Here is a 16,799-nt window from a genome sequence, read left to right on the forward strand (position 1 = left end):
ACTCACCGCCAACCCTGGAAATAACCACGGTGGTTTGAGTTCTTTATCAAGAGAAGTTTTTACCCTGGTTTATCCTCAGTTAAAAATGATTCATTCCAAGTAAAGGCTTATTTTCTGTCTTGGTTTAAAAAAAAAAAAAATCTCCAAATCCAAATATCGAAGCTAAAGATGACTGTAAAGGTTATCTAGTGCAGTGATTTTTTAAAAATATATATTTATTTTTAAGCCACAGAACTCTATTCTTTGTTCAGTGAAGTCTTACATAAAGTTTAATGTACTTTACCAACAAAAAGGTGAGCAGCTGCTCCCTTTGAAGGGGGTGAGGGAGAAGTGGGGACCCAAAGGGTATCCTCCAACCGCCAGCCCCTGTGAGAGCTCAGCAACACAGTTCCAAACACCAGTCTATCCAGCGGCCTCCCCGTCCCCACGCGCGCCTTTACCAGTAGTTGACCCAGGAGGCATCGCCCAATTTACACACATGGATAGTAGCTTCCTCGGGGACTAGACACATAGTTTGCTGTCTCCGTCCCAGTTGGACCCTGCTCCACTACTCTGTTAAACTGAAATCTTTAAGTTTTCAGGAGAAAAGTGTTAGGATTCAAAGGTTCTTAGAATTGTCAGTGTTTTATTTGTTTCAGTAACACACGCAGAGTAACCAGGGACATTTCTCCTTTAACGGGTGCTTTTGCCAGCTGTGTTCCTTGGCGCCGCCTCCAGGGGGAGCTGGGCTCCCAGGTCACAGGGGCCTGGCACCCTGCTTCAAGGCCAGTTGGCATTCCTCCTGCAGAATGGTCTTGGCTTGAGATTGCACTCGAGCTAAGGATTCCTAGGCTGAAACAGCAAGTTGTAGAACCAGTGCACATAACCTGAGGATAAAATGAGTTTTTAAACGCAGAATAGAAAAATACAAGAATAAAGGTATAAGTAATTTGCCTCATTAGAATAGACTGACTTCAAAGTTAAATTCAACAGTGTATGTGTCAGAGTCCCATTATCACCAAGACTACACGTTAAACTAGATAGCAGGAGTGAGCAGAAATTCCCTCTACCTTCTCTGAACACATCACTGTATGGTTCGAATCCAGAGGGAGAAAGGTTTAAAATTCGTATACACATGGGCAACATCTCAAATCTTGTCAGACTTCTCCCAGTCTTCGGAGACACAGAAGGTGTAAATATAAGTAATTTGTAGATTAGGTATTTAGATAGTAATGTTATTTGGGAAAAGCTCGTGGTCGAAATGTTTGGAAAAGTTGAACAGTTTCTGTATTGCAGTGCTCCTAGGACCTTAATTTGTGCATTCTGCATTTCCAAAAGGATATGCTGTGTTTATCAACTCTAATTAGCTATGGAACCCTTTTGCCCAGAAGCATTTCATTGCATTGATGCTTGAGGAACATTTAGAAAAACATTCTGCTAAAATCTTGGAGCCTGATTAAAGGGTAGGTCTGTGAATTAAAATTTCTGTATTAATTTCTCTGAGCTAGCAAACTATGAGATCGGGCATCAGAAGGATCCCTCCTGATTTAATGAATGGGACAACCAAGTTGACAAAACTATTAGAATCTATAAAAGCTCAACAAAGTTGCCAAATACAAGAATACCTTAGAAAAATCTGTGCCATTTCCTTATACCATCAATGACCAAAATATCAGAAGCAATAAGCTAACACTCCTAATTGCAAGAAAGTATCAGCATAAACAAACTTTCAAACTCTAATAAGGACTTGGATGATTTAAGTACATGCTTTCAAACGGGATAACTCCATATTTTAGGAATGTCAAATTTTTTCCAAATTATAAATGCATTGGAATCTCTGTCAATATTTCCAGCTATATTTTTTATACTACACTCATCAAACTTACTCTAAAACTTGGATGGAAGAATAAAGAAACAAGTAGTTAAGAAAACCTTAAAAAGAAAAAAGATGGAGGACTTGTCCTGCCAAATACTAAGACAGCCCACAAACTCACATGAGTTTAATGCAAGGAAAGTCAAATAAAGTTTCTTAAAAAAGAGTAGAGACCTCCTGTGTCTACATGAGAAAAGTAATGTACAATAAAGAGCCATCATAAATAAATAGAGAAAGTCTACACTAATTGGTGGTGTTGGGAAAATGGGCTTAGTAGAGGTAGGTCAATAAAACTTTGGTTCCCCATCAAACACAGCTCACAGACATGGACCCTAAGATGGGCTAAAGACTGGAGTACGAAATGTAAAACTATTGAGTTAATAAAATGGTTTGTAGGAAAATGCTTTTGTGACCTAAAGGAAGGGAAAGACTTGATAAAACGTTAAAAAGCATAAGCTATATGGTAAATGATTACATCAAAATGAACAATTTAGAGTCAATGAAGAATGCCATGGACAATGTTGACAGACAACAGGGAGAAGATATTTTGCAATTTTAATATGGGATAAATAACTATGATATATGAGGTAGTTTGGCAAAGCCAAAGGAAAAGCAGCCCAGTAAGAAAATGGGCTTAAGGATACCAACAGCAATTGAAAGAAAAGTAAAGTGAGCCTGCAAGAAACATTCAAACCTAGTAATCTGGTAAGTGTAATTAATGCAACAAGATGCCACTTTATACCTATTAGAGTCTCAAAAATGTAAAAAGCGAATAATGCCCAGTATAACCAAAGGGTGGGGGATATAGGGCTCCTGATGTAACACAGGTGGGAGTGTAGACTGGTTTGGTAACTGTCTGGCCGTACTTAATCATATCAGTGAGAACGAAATCTCTGACCCAGCCGCTCTGCACTTGGAGCATATAAATATCCCAAGGATATCCCAAAGGCATTCTCAGGTCGGTCAGGAGACACAATGAGCATGTTTGATGCACCATTATTTACAGAAGCAAGCTGGTGTCCCCTCCTGGGAAATTGACACTACGGAGAACTATACGACAGAGCTGCCATATACCCAGCTACATGGATGGATCTTAAAAATAGACCCGAGTGACAATAGTCATCAATAGTGGGACGTGTGTGAGATGTGTGTGACGCTGTTACATAAAATACACAGACAGTAGTACATGGTGCAAGAATATACAAATAAAAAGACATTAAACACATATATACATACGTAAGAGGCGTCTTCTATGCACCAACGATGATGATGTGCTGTGAGCTGAGAAGTCTGATTTGCTATTAGACTTTATATAATCTTTTTATAGCCATTAAAAAACTACTAATACCTCATTCTCTTTCCTCCCTTGAGTCTACATTAAGGTGAGTTTAAAATTGTGTGTTATTTTTCTCTCTTATTGCTCTAGAAGAAAAAATTTTGCTGTGATTTATTTAGGTGAAATCCAGATTTTACTGGAGATGTTTATGCATTTTCAGATAAATATTTCAGAAAAATACCAGGGACCACCTGTTCTGTTGCTGGATGTGTATCTATGAGTGCTTCCTCCAACTAAGTCATGCAGGTTCTTTCTTAAATGTACTCCCATGTGGAGGGGAAGAAATGCACCCATCCCTCATTCTGCCTTGGGCCACAAATGCGTAGGCATTACATGTGGTTCAACTCTAGATTCACCATCTCCTCTTGCTTCAAAGAAGTAATCAAGCTAATTCTTGGCCTGGTGCTATCCTCCTTCGAAGTGTTTTTGCATAATTGAGATCTTTCATGGAAAATTATACAATCTCTGTCCTAGGAGATTTTACCAGGCCTCTTGGCCCCAGAGGAGGCAATCAGACCAAAAATGATTTCTCGGCAGTTGCCTGAGTGAATCCTGTGCATAAAAGGTCTTTGAGGGACAAATTTACTCATTTTCTATTACTCATGTCCTTGATACCTTTGGTCATTGCCCAGACTATTCATTAGAAATTTCTGGCAACTGTTGGAAAGTCTGGAACAGAGACTTCTCCTTTGCACATGAGAGGCAGCCCCTGGGTGTTGATCTCCCTGTGCCACCTTCCTCCAATGTCAAAGACTTGGCTGCTTTTTTGTTCTGGGGTTTACGTATCAGGCACCCAGAAGATTAGGTGGAAATGACCCAGTCACCCAAGGGTGCTGAAGGGCACAGAACTGTAGCTGGGGCCTGTTCCCACGATGGGCGGGTTATGGGATTGTGTGGGTGAGCATCTTATCCTTCTCTCTGTCCCTCTCTACAGGGTGAACTGAATTCATCACAGAGCGGGGGAGCCCTTTCTGCGGCAGCCTGCACAGTTCAGGTAATATTCTCTGCTTCTGTGGCATTTGTACCATTCACGGGGCTCATTGACTCCATTATGGGGAAAGGCCGGGACTTGGGGTCAAACCAAGTTTGGGCATCTTGATGCTGACCAGCCATGCTTGCCAAGTGCTTCCTTACTTCTTGTGTCATTTATTCTTTTTTTTTTAATCCCCCCCCCAGTTTTATTGAGAAGTTATTGACATGGGTCATTTTTTCTTAACAGTTAACCTGTGAGGCAGGTCCTGTCCTCAACTGGTCCCAGGAAAACCACATCTTTCAAGACTCAGCCTCCAGTGAAAATTCTTTTAGTGAGATTGGTTTGTATTTTCTACTTCTGGACTACATTTTTTTTTATAGCCAAAATATAATCAGGAAATATGTAATGAGGAAATATCTTGCTTTCCCTGAAGCAAGATTTGAGTTGGGGAGATTATCTTTCATCCTGTTTAGGTTCCATAAATCCCCAGGGTGGCTCCAGAGTCAGCCAGCTAGGAAAGATCCACTGATGGCATCAGGCTGATACTAAAGCTGAAAAGAACAACAGGGTGTCCATGTTTGGAGGACATTCTTATCCAGGAAAAAAGACATTTGTACTTTGGTCCTGGTTATGGGTAACTTCAGTTAATTCTGTTTTGCTTACAGCTCAGGCCCTTCTACAGGATGACCACCCTTTTAAAACATTTTTTTAAGAGATGAGGATTCCAATTTAATAAAGAGCAAAACACGAAAAGTACAATAAAGCTAGCTTTAGATTATAAAATATATATTGTAGCATTTCATTGATTTAAAAAAAAAGCCATGCTTGCACACAGAGGAAAGATTGGAGGGCTATACATGGAAATATTTTTTTATGAGACTTACTTATTTATTTTTAGAAAGAGAGAGAGCAAGCAAGCATGTGGCGGGGAGGGCCAGAGGGAGAGGGAGAGAGAATCTCAAGCAGATCTGTGCTGAGCATGGAGCTCACGCGGGGCTTGATCTCACAGCCCTGAGATGATGACCTGAGCCAAAACCAAGAGCCCAACACTCGACCGATGTGCCACCCAGGCACCCCACATTGAGATATTTTTAATAGTTCCATCTGAATAAGAGAATTATGGATAATCTTCATCTGCTTTTGGTTTATATCTATTTTTTAGAGTGGACAGAGTGGATGCTTTGTCATCTGTTGAGAAGACACACAATAGATGCTTGTTGTATAAATGAATGAACGGCTGAGCACCAAGAACAGAGTAAGGCATTTACTCAAAGTCACTAGGCCACATGCATCCTCTCTCTTCTCCCTTATGTTTCCTTACAGGTTGGGTGACTTTTCCTAACAAATATACAAATATGTGTTTAAAGTCATTGCAAGGAAAAAAAGTACAGAAAGTCATTCTGAGAATCGGAGAACAAGTGGGGGTAAGATAAACATACAGAAAAGTGCACAGATGCAGTCCTTTTAAAACCAAAATACAAAAATTTGCTTTTGAAGTTAGTGATATAAATCAGACTCTTGTCAAAAAAAGGTGACTGTAAGGAAGGAATTAAGTCACATGCATTATGTTCTGACTCTAAGTTGAAGTTGTGAATAAAAAGACAAATAATCCGAATTAAAAATGGCCAAGGGGCTGGTGATAGTTTCCTAGGGTGGATAGAACCAATTACCACAAACTAGGTGGTTTAAAACAACAGAACTGTATTCTCTCACCCTTCCAGAGGCCAGAAGTCTGAAATCAAGGCATCAGCAAGGTTGGTTCCTACGGGGGGCTCTGAGGAAGAACCTGTCCCATGCCCCTCTCCCAGCTTCTGGCGGTCGCTGGCAATCCTTGGCACTCCTTGACTTAGAGATGAAGAACATCGTTGCAATCTCTCTCTCTCTCTCTTTGTGTAGCATTCTCTCCGTGTGTGTCTGTGTCCAAATTTCCGTCTTCTTAGAAAGACACGGTCAGATTGGATTCAGGGTCCCCCCCCAACCCAGTATGACCTCTCATTAACTTAATTACATCTGCAAAGACCCTATTTCACATACAGGCCACATACACAAGTTCCAAGTGGACATGAATTTTGAGGGGACATTATTCAACCCATCAAAGAGCTGAGTAGACATTTCTCCAAAAAAGATAAGCAAATAGCCTATGAGAACATGAAAAGATACTCACCATCATGAGTCATCAAGGAAAGGTAAATCACAACCACAATGAGTTACCATTCCATACCCACTAAAATGACTAAAATAAAAAAGATAGTGAGCATCGGTGAACTACTGGTATGAATGTAGAATGGTGTTGTTGCTTTGGAATACTGTGGGCAGTTCCTCAAAAAGTTAAACATAGAGTCACCACATGCCCTAACGATTCTGCTCCTGGGTATATGTATCCAAGAGAATTAAAAACATATGCCCACACAAACACTTGTACATTTATGTTCATGGCAGCATTATAGATAATAACCAAAAAGTGGGGACATCCTACATCCATCAGTCGGTGAATGAATAAACAAAATGTGGTATATCCATACAACGGAGTATTTTCAGTCACAAATGGGAATGAAGAATTCATGGATGAACCTTGAGAACACGCTAAGTAAGAAGCCAGACACAAAAGACCACATGTTGTATGATTCCATTTATAAGAAATGTTCGGAAGAGGCAAGCCTGTAAGACAGAAAGTAGATTAGTGGTTGTCAAAGGCTGGAGGGGGGGGTAAGGGTGGGGAGACTGGGAAATGACTACTCATGGATACAGGGGTTTTTTTTTAGAAGTGATGAAAAAGTTCTGGAATTTGATACTGATGATGGTTTTGCAATCTTGTGAATAAAAATTTACACTGAGAAAAAGTAATGGAAGGATAAAGTATGAGAGTAAAATTTTCTAAAGTCAGAAAATCTAAAGAAAAATAAGTTGTGGTGGTGTTTCCTTCTCTGGATCTTTAAGTGTTTAAATGACTGCAATACCAGGAAACCATAATAGAAAGTGGCTTACTTATCAAACATTTGCTGGAGTGACAAAATAATGTTCTTTATGGATTCTGATTGTATGGCATGTGTCTCTGAGTGTGACAAAGACTCGGATGCTGGTGTTGTCTGTCACTCAGCCTCAAGATCATAACGAAGTTCGGGGATAAATGTGGCAGATCTGTGTCAGAAGCGTCTCTTACCACCAGGGATTTGGGTATATTTGCAAGACACACTTAAAATTTACTCCTCGTATTTCACCTTAAATCGAAGTTGGATGGTGAAAAATGAAGGCCAAATTTTTAAAAAATGCTTATTTACTAGTTTGCTGAAATCTGACCGATTCACCGATTAGCAACATGCTCTCACCTTTTGAGCTCCATAGAGTTCATCCACATATTGAAGTATACTGTGTTTTTGTCTGCCCCTCTCCCAAATCTCTTATCTGAGGTAACGAACTTGCCCACCTGACCACGGGGTTGGGCATGTGACCCAACCTGGCCAATCAGAATCTTCTCCTATAACGGAACTCTAGAAAGAAGCTGTCCTTCCACCTGCACTATTGGCAAGGCCCTTTGCAGTAAGAGGAAATAAGGCAGACACTCAAAGAGACTAGAGGTAAGGAGAACTGAGATACGGAGAGTTCTAATCCTATATCCCTCTGGCTGCTTCTCCCTGCCCTGTCCACAGCTGGAAAGAAAGGCCAAGTCCACACAAGGCAGAGGGCACTATAAGGCAGATGAGTTTATCTGGAAATCAAACATATTTTAAAAATCTGTTTAACATGAAATGTTCTGGGAAGTATAAAGTCCTCGGCCCTGCCAGGGCCTACAACACAACAGGAGAGATGGATCTGCAAATAGCCGGCTGTGGTACAAGACAGAACCACAGGCAATGGTTCAGGTGCAGACCCAGGACTAGGGCACCCCAAGGAGGGGAACATGGCTTTGACTGGAGGGATCAGGTGGGGCTTCATGGAAAGATGTGGGATCTTGATGGAAGGCCATTCATGGACAGAAGGGGCAGGAGAGCCCAGGGTGCATTTCTCTGGGAGGAATGGCCCAACTGTGACCCAGACGTGGGGGAGTACAGGGCAGGTCTGAGGAACAGAAGTTGTCCCCAGGGCTGTGGTGGTGGGTGTGGAAAGGGAGGAATCCAGACAAGGTTGGGAAGGATGACAGAGCCAGAGAGTGATGTCCCTGGTGGTTTGGGAAAGAGTCGAATGGTCAGGTGACAAGTGTTAGTGAAATTGAGAAGATGAAGGGCACGTGTCCCCTAAAGTCTAGAGCCCTCTGGATCTCTGGACTATAAATATAGCCTCTTTCTGGTTCAAACCCTACATAGTGCTAACCCATAGTGCATAAGCCTGAAGCCCCTGGGAGCAGACTATTTGGGTGACCTTGGGCAAATGATATGTCCTGTCCAAGCCTCAGTTTCTTTATCTATAAAATGCAGTAAATACTAGTATCTACCTTATAGAACTGTCTAGAGAATTAAGTAACCTATGCTTGTAATGCATGTCCCCTAAACGTGACCTAAAATTTCAATTTTTTATTATTTGCCCTTATCTGGTGATCCAAGAAACCATGGCCAAAGGCTGTTTCATCAATTCATTCGTGACTGTTTCCTGGACATCTATTAAGTTTAGGGAATTGTGCTTGGTGCTAGGGAGGACACAAAGATGACCAGGTCATGAGAAGCTCACAATCTGTCAGGAGAGGAAAAATGACATCGGCTGTATCTATAATATAAGGAGGGGTAACGTAAGTCCAGTTTGGCAGGTAAGAGTACCTGGGAATGATATTTGAGCTTAGTCTTGAAATGTGAAGGGTGCAGAAGGTTCACTGACTACAAGGGAATCAAATCAAGTTGTCTTTTCCTTCCAGTGCCAAATGGGCCTGGAGGTCCTGTGATGTGACCATGACATGGCTGTATTGGTCTGCTAGGACCGTCAAAACGAAGTACCACGTTGGGGGACTTAAACAACAGAAATTTATTTCCTCACCATTCTGGAGTTTAGAAGTCCGAAGTCAGGGTTGGTTTCTTCTGAGAGCCCCCCTCCTGGGCTTGTGGACAGCCATCTTCATATGGTCTTCTCTATGTGTCTGTCTGTGTCCTAATCTCCCCTTCTCATAAGGACACCAATCGGATTCGAATAGGGCCCGCCCATGTGACCTCATTTTACTTTAATGACCTCTTGAAAGGCCTTATCTCCAAAAACTGTTACGTGAGCTACTGGGGGTTAGGACTTTAACATAGAAATTTTGGAGGGACACAATTCAACCCGTTACAAAGATTGAATTTGGAATGATCAACAGTCTGGTCATCACCGAGAACACGAGTCACACTGTTTCAGTCACCCTGTTTCGTAGCCCTCAGGTAAGAGACACGCCCAGTCTGCAGGAAGGTGGGGGGAGGGGCCGGATGCCAGGACACCCCTGAGGGGCCTCCCAGCGCTGAGTAGCAGCAGGGACATCATGCCCAGAAGAGGAAGGAGCTCAGGCCTAGACAACAGCTCGTGGGCAAGCTGCTCTCTCTCTCTGTGGCCTCAGGCCCCTCATCTGGCTCTTAACCCTGGTCACACATTGGCACCACCTAGGCAGCTGGGGGGAAAAGTGAATATCTAGGCCTGCCCCCTGAACTCGGGTTCAATGGGATGACCTTGACATCAGCAGAAGTTTCTCAAAGCACCCAGGTGGTTCTAAGGGGTAGCCAGGGATCAGACCCCCAGGGAAGAGGATGTTCACGTCCCGTCCGGCCCCAGACTACAATTCAGCCCTAGACTTGGGATCTGGACTGCTGGATCACCACTTTCTCTGGCCCTTGGAATCTCTGTAAACGCTTTCATTTAATAAAAGGTCCATTTGCAATATTATAATTGCTCTTTAAATTTGCATAGTCCGATACTGTTTGATGAAGTAATTGTATGGGCATTAACTCATTCCATCCTCATCACGACCCATGGGTGAGCAGTGGGCAGATGCCACTATTCCCTCTCCCCTTTATTTCTCTCCAGAGCACTCACCACCCTCCAGCATGCCATATTATTGGCTAATTTATTGTCTTCCCCACAGAAGAATGTCAACGTCACTAGGGCAGAGATTACTGTCTCTTTCGTTCGCTGCTGGCACATCGCAGGCACTCGGTAAATCCTGGTTGAATGAATTAATGAGTCATAGAAGAATAAACGAAAGCCCAGAGAGGTTAGAAGATCGGCCCAAGGTCGCCCAGCAAGTAAATGAGTAGCTGCTGAACTGCCTCCTCAGTGTTCTTTCTGTTCTACTCTTGTTCTGGGCTTCCTAGGGTGACTGTGGTGTTAGAGGGGACCCAGGAGGTAGCAGGGGAGGGGGAATTCAGCAGTTGAAATAGCTGCAGATAAGCTAGCTACCACCAGGAAGAGCTCCTGGAACTCTCGAGATAAAGCACAGGTTTCTTGCCAAGGTGAGGGAGAGCAGCTTCTGTTGACCGCCAAAGGCTTAACTTAATTCGCAGCCTCTCATTTTCATTCTGGGAACAGAAGTTTTCCCTTGTAATTACCTACAAATGGTTTGTGCGAATGCACTGAATCATGGGGCTGCCTAAAAACGTAGCATCCAACTGAGGAAGCTGCCTGATAATCACCGGGGCGGGCTGTCTAAAGAGGCAGTCAAGATAATCAAACTCGGAAGAGGAAGTTTGGAAGAGGTCTCAGAGACCAAGCCGACCAACCTGCCATTTTACAGATGAAAAAGGAGGCCCAGGAAGTTCACGTGGCTAATGGGGGTTACAGACCCCCGTAACTCTCTTCTTCCCTTACTCTGGGTCACCCAGATGCTCCTGGAGGTGAAATGGGAATTAACCCGAATGCAGAACAACAGCTCATGGGAATGGATGCTTGCCTCTACCGGATCTTGTTAACCTTAAAAATAATACCGTCAGTTATTTTACCACCAAAATAGGCTTATTCAGGAATAGCAGATGAATTGCAACTCAGGACACAACAAACTATGACAAAACTATTGGCACGTCAGGCGAACAGAAAAGAAGAACCCTCTTTTACAGAGGAAGGGGGGGGTAGTTGAGAGGGGCTGTTATAAACAAGCCCATTGGAGGAAACTGGGAGTTCAGTAAGTATAGTGGCTTTTCATTGGCTGAGTTGTGACAGTCTCTCATTGGGTGTGCTGTTGCCAGGCCGGGAGAAAACTCTTCCTTTCTCACGCTGCGGTGGTTAAGTACAGCCTTCTTCCTGTTGGTTCTGCGCCTGAGGACTCTGGTAGGAGGTGAGAGCTACGCCTTCCGGCATCCCCTCTCCGTTTCCTAGGCACTTTCCGTTACTCGGTTTCCCAATGGCATCCCTGGGGACTACACAGTCCACATTTATCGGGGGAACAGCTACGTGAAAAATCACATTATGTGCCCTGTGGATAATGAAGAACTATGATTTCTGAGTCTTTTGCACTTTGCTGCTCTCTCCACCTCTTGCTTGAGAGACAGGGAATTGATTTCAAAGTCAGTTGGCCTCGGTATGTTTGCTTCCTCGTTTTTGTTTTTGTACCGGATTAATCAGTGTGGTTTGGATTTCTCTGGATTCACCATTCTCTGTGCTTTGTCTCCCCCCTGAAATTGCATTCTAATCCTACCTGACATTTGCCTGGTTTCCCCAGCAACCATCTCAAAAGCCATAAACAGCAGATTAAGGCTTTGAGGGGAGAAGTGAGAGCTGCACAGTCCTGGGCACGAGACAGACACTCAGGTGCTGGGGAGGCTGGTCAGTAGCAACACCACAGAAAGGGTGACTCGGGCATTTGAGTATTGTCCATGTGGAAAGAGCAGCTTTTGTTATTTTGAAATCTTCAAGCACCTAAGATACCAACTGAGCCAACCAGGTGCCCCTCCCTTCAAATCTCAATCAGTATATGGACATACATTTTATATAGTTGTCGGACTTGGCACGTGCTATTTTCATTCCCTGCTTACGGATCCTCTCATGGATAAACCCACTCTTGTGTCTCCTCTACTCTCCATAAACTGCTTTACTTCTGACACTCCTGGTTACCAAATGTGTGTGTGTGTGTGTGTGTGTGTGTGTGTGTCAGGGTCCCCACACCAAGCAATTCTGCAACACCCACTAGGTGTCCTGTAATTAACTCAATTCTGACACTATCTACCAGGAGTTAGCATCTGATCCCACAGGCTAAGGACTCAGTCCCCCAAAATTCTCTCCCTCTCCCCGCCTTCAGTTGCCAATCATAAGTCCAGGTTGTTACCTGTGCTTCTGATCAACTGGTATAAATCAGAGGTTCCCATGGTCCCTCCTCAGGTTCAATTAATTTGTTAAAGCAGCTCACAGAATTCAGGCAAACAGTTTACCTACTAGATTACCTAGTTATTACAAAGGATATTAAAGGACTCAAGTGAACAGCCAGGTGAAGAAACATGTAGGGTGAAGTCTAGAAGGGTCCTGAGCACAGAAGCTTCTGTCCCCATGGAGTTTGGGGTGTGACACCTTCCTGGCATGGGGACGTATTTTTGTTCACCAACCTGGCAGTCCTCCACACTCTGTTCTTTTGGATTTTAATGGAGGCTTCGTTACACAGGCATGGTTGATTAAATCATTGGCCATTGGTGATGGCTTCAACCTCCAGCCTCCCTTCCCTCCCTGGATGGGGAGGGGCAATAAAGTTCCAACTCTCTAACTTAGCTGGTTCCGGCAACCAGCTTCCATCCTCAGGTGAACTAAAGATTTTCCAAAAATCATTTCATTAACGTATCCTCAGGTGTGGTCAAAAGAGATTTGTTATGAATAGCAGCAGACGCCCATTTCACCCCTGTTACTCTGAAGCTGTTTCAAGAACCGAGGACAAAAGCCAACTATTATGACAAAGATGCCACTATTGCTCTAATCAGGAAATTATAAGGGTTTGGGGAGCTGCGAGCCAGGAACCGTGGACAGAAATCAAAATATATGTTTCCTGTTATAAATCACAATGTCACATCCACACACCTTCATACATTGCGAAAGCCTGAGTGTTTTGTGCCTGGCGCCTCTGTTAGGAAGCACAGTTGGCTTGGCCATTCTCCATCACTTGGAACTGTGGTCATTCCTAGCTTTTACATGTATGATATCACTTGATAATCTTGTTCCCTGTTGCCTGATGTGGCATCTTAGATGCCCTGTTCTTACTGTTAACCTTACAAATAAAACTGTCAGTTATTTTACCAGCAAAATAGATTTATTCAGGAATAGCAGAGAATTGTAACTCGGGACACCCAAGCTATGGCAAAACCATAGGCAAGTCCAGTGAACACAGAAGAACTTTCTTTTATAGAGGAAAGGGCACGGAGTTGGGAAAGGATGTTATAAACAAAAATTCCATTGGAGGAAACTGGGAGTTCTAAGTGTAGTGGCTTTTCACTGGCTGAGTTGTGACAGTCTCTCATTGGCTGGACTGTTGCCAAGCAAGGAGGAAATCTTCCTTCCTCGTGGGGAAGTAATGTGCAGGCAGGCTTCTTTCTGTGGAGAATGCAAGGTATTGTCTCTTCCTGTTGATTCTGCCATTGATGAGCATGGTAGAGGGTGAGAGCTTCCTCTTCTGGCCTCCTGACTCCATTTCAGATGAGGCTTCCTTTATTCAGTTTCACACTGGTTTGCCCAAGAAATAAACGAAAGCCTGTGGTCAGGCCAGTTCTGGACTGGGAGCTAGGAAACCTCTGCTTTCACCCAGGACATGCGCATGTTTCCTCACCCCCCTGGGGTGGGCCTCTATGGGTGTAACATCCCAGGGAAACTAGAAGGTCTCCAAGTTGTGCCCAGCTCAGCCAAAAGGACGGTCACTGATTCTGGTCGTGGAAGCCTCCACTGGTCAGGGCATGAACTGACTCATCAACAGTCACCCCATGGCCTTCTTTGAATCTTCCTCCCCCTCAGCAATTCCTGTCTGCCCATCTTCCAGAATATATCGCAAATCCGACCACTTCTCTCCACTTCCACTGCCACTCCGCTATTCCACACCACCCTCCCACCTGGGCTCCCTTGATCTGTTCTTCTCCGCCAGCCAGAGAGGTCTATTGAAAATATAGGTCAGATCAGGTCATTGAGCGTCTTCAGACCCTTCCCTGGCTTTCCATGGTCCATGAAATGAAATCTGTGCTCCTCACAGTGCCCTGTAAGACCTCACAAGATCTGATCTCTGCCTGTCTCTGACCTCATCCTGTCTACTCTGCCTGCAGCCCCCACTCTGGTCAACCACATTGGCCTTATGGACTTTCCCTCCACCAGGGATGCTCCAGCTCCAGTGCTCCCTGCACCTCCTTGCTTACCCTGGTTAAAAAAAAAATTAAAAATAAAAATTCAACAGAGTAAATTTAAAGATCTAATTGGCTTTATTAAGTGATTCATGAGTCAGGCAGCATCCCAGCTAGCAAGTAGAGGGGAGCTGTGAGGAGTCCTACAAAATAGAAGGTTTCTATAAGGGGAGGGGAGAAGAAAGGAAGTTATTAGCAAAAGAAAAAAAGTATTGTTTCAGGCAAGGTCATTTTCCTTGTGGGGGTGGGGAAGAACAGGGGGTTTTATCATTCATATTACCTCATCTTCCCGTGGGGCATAGAGAACTCCCACGTGACAGACTTCCTCACTTTTTCTGGTGCTGACCAGAAAATTCCTGACTGACCAGTGAAGACTTCATTTCTGGGGGAGGTTGAAACTGCAATTAGGTTAGGTTTAAGCCTGACTTCGGTGACATGGCCTAGCATAAATGACTCCATCTTGGGCCTGTGGTTTTCTTCTTAACATCCTTCAGGCCCAGCTCACCTGTCTCTCCTGGCAGATGGTCCTTACCCTCCCTCCCTTTCTGTAGGAGCCCTTGTCTCCCACTTACAGTGATCAATGCCAGCATGTTATTATTTCCTTCAAAGGACTTTTCACAGATTGTCTTTCTCTTGGGTTGCCATCTTTTGTGCTAGAGTATCAGCTGTTTTCCCCACCCCCACTGGAAGCTGAGATCTACAGGGTAGGGCAGGACCTCCAATGACCTCTGCCCCAACTTGCAGGGTGCCTGGCTCCTACTGAACTTTCAGAAGGACTTAATGAATGCACACCCACAAAGACGAAGGTTGCCTGGAGCCCTTTCGTACTTCTGTCTCACTGGGCTTGGCTCAGGTGTCTGACCTGGTCAATTCTTTATGGGGGAGGCTGGTGACGGGGCGGGTTCTGTTCCTAAATCCCTCACTGTAGGTGTGTGCAAAGGCATTCTGACGTGGCAGGTGACCTATGGCTTGGGTAGCCTGGGTTACAGAGAAAGCAGAAGGTGGGGTCGAGCCATGGATGGCAGAAGGCTGAAGACATCAAATCCCATGNTCACTGGGCTTGGCTCAGGTGTCTGACCTGGTCAATTCTTTATGGGGGAGGCTGGTGACGGGGCGGGTTCTGTTCCTAAATCCCTCACTGTAGGTGTGTGCAAAGGCATTCTGACGTGGCAGGTGACCTATGGCTTGGGTAGCCTGGGTTACAGAGAAAGCAGAAGGTGGGGTCGAGCCATGGATGGCAGAAGGCTGAAGACATCAAATCCCATGCAGGTGGACCAACCCAGAGATGCCAGGGACCCCTTTGTGTCAGCGCATGCCCCTCCTTAGCCCCTATCACTTAGCGTAATAATTCTCCCATTTATCCAGCATTTTACAAACATTATCTTTTTTAATCCTCATCACGACTACCCTGCGGTAAGGATATTATCTTCATCCAAGCAAAAAAAAAATGGAGTCTCAGAGAGGTTTAAAAAAACTGATCCTGTCTTGCAATAGAGTCAGGATTGGAACCTGAGACCACTGACTGCTGAGCCCTTGACCTCAAGCACATCCCAGCAAACGCTTCTAGTAGTATCTGGAAGTGGCTCCAGAGACCTCAGATCTTAGGGCCTGAGCAGTCTCTCGCTGGGCTCCCCTTCCTTCTTCATGGCCCCTGCCTCGTGGACTGGTCTGCCTCTCCTACCACATGGAAAGCTATTTGAAACCAAGGATTGTCTCATGCCTCATGGGTGAGGAAGTAAATTCCTAAATTAAAACAGAGTGAGGAAACCTGACTGTTCACCTGGTTCTGTCACTAATCTTCTGTGTGACTTTGGGCAATTCACCTCTGCTTCCCAGGCCTCAGTTTCCCCACTTATAAAAGGAGAGGGCTTGGGATTCTCCTCTCTAAGACCCGTTCCCTCTTTCTGTACATATTGATTGAAGGCCTGTGGTGTGGCTGGCTTGGAGGGGGGGACTGGGGGGATGGAGGGGTTGGGTCTGATAGAGGAGATGGGCCTTGATTCTACAGGGCAGAGTTTTTGACTCTTGCCAGCTGTCAAACCTGCCCCCAAACCTTTCAATTAGATGAACGAAGTCTCACTTTAAAGACACCTACCAACCATCCGTCGTGGGGTATCTCAAAGGTCCCTTCTCCCTTTTGGCCCTTGGAGAAGTCTGACCTGGCTGGCATAGGTGGCCTGCTGGCCTGGGCGTCCCCGAGGTACCAGACCTGGAATCCCCAAAAAGGACCCAGGCCCGGGAGAAGCTCGAGGACACCACGGGGAGGCGCCGACACTCCAGTGTCCCGACCCTGGCGCCCCCGGGGCGGTCCCCCAGGCCCCCGGGATAAAAAAAAAAAAAAAAAAAAAAAAAAAAAAAAAAAAAAAAAAAAAAAAAAAAAAAAAAAAAAAAAAAAAA

This window comes from Ailuropoda melanoleuca, chromosome 2 (assembly GCF_002007445.2).
Source record: "Ailuropoda melanoleuca isolate Jingjing chromosome 2, ASM200744v2, whole genome shotgun sequence".
NCBI lineage: Eukaryota > Metazoa > Chordata > Mammalia > Carnivora > Ursidae > Ailuropoda > Ailuropoda melanoleuca.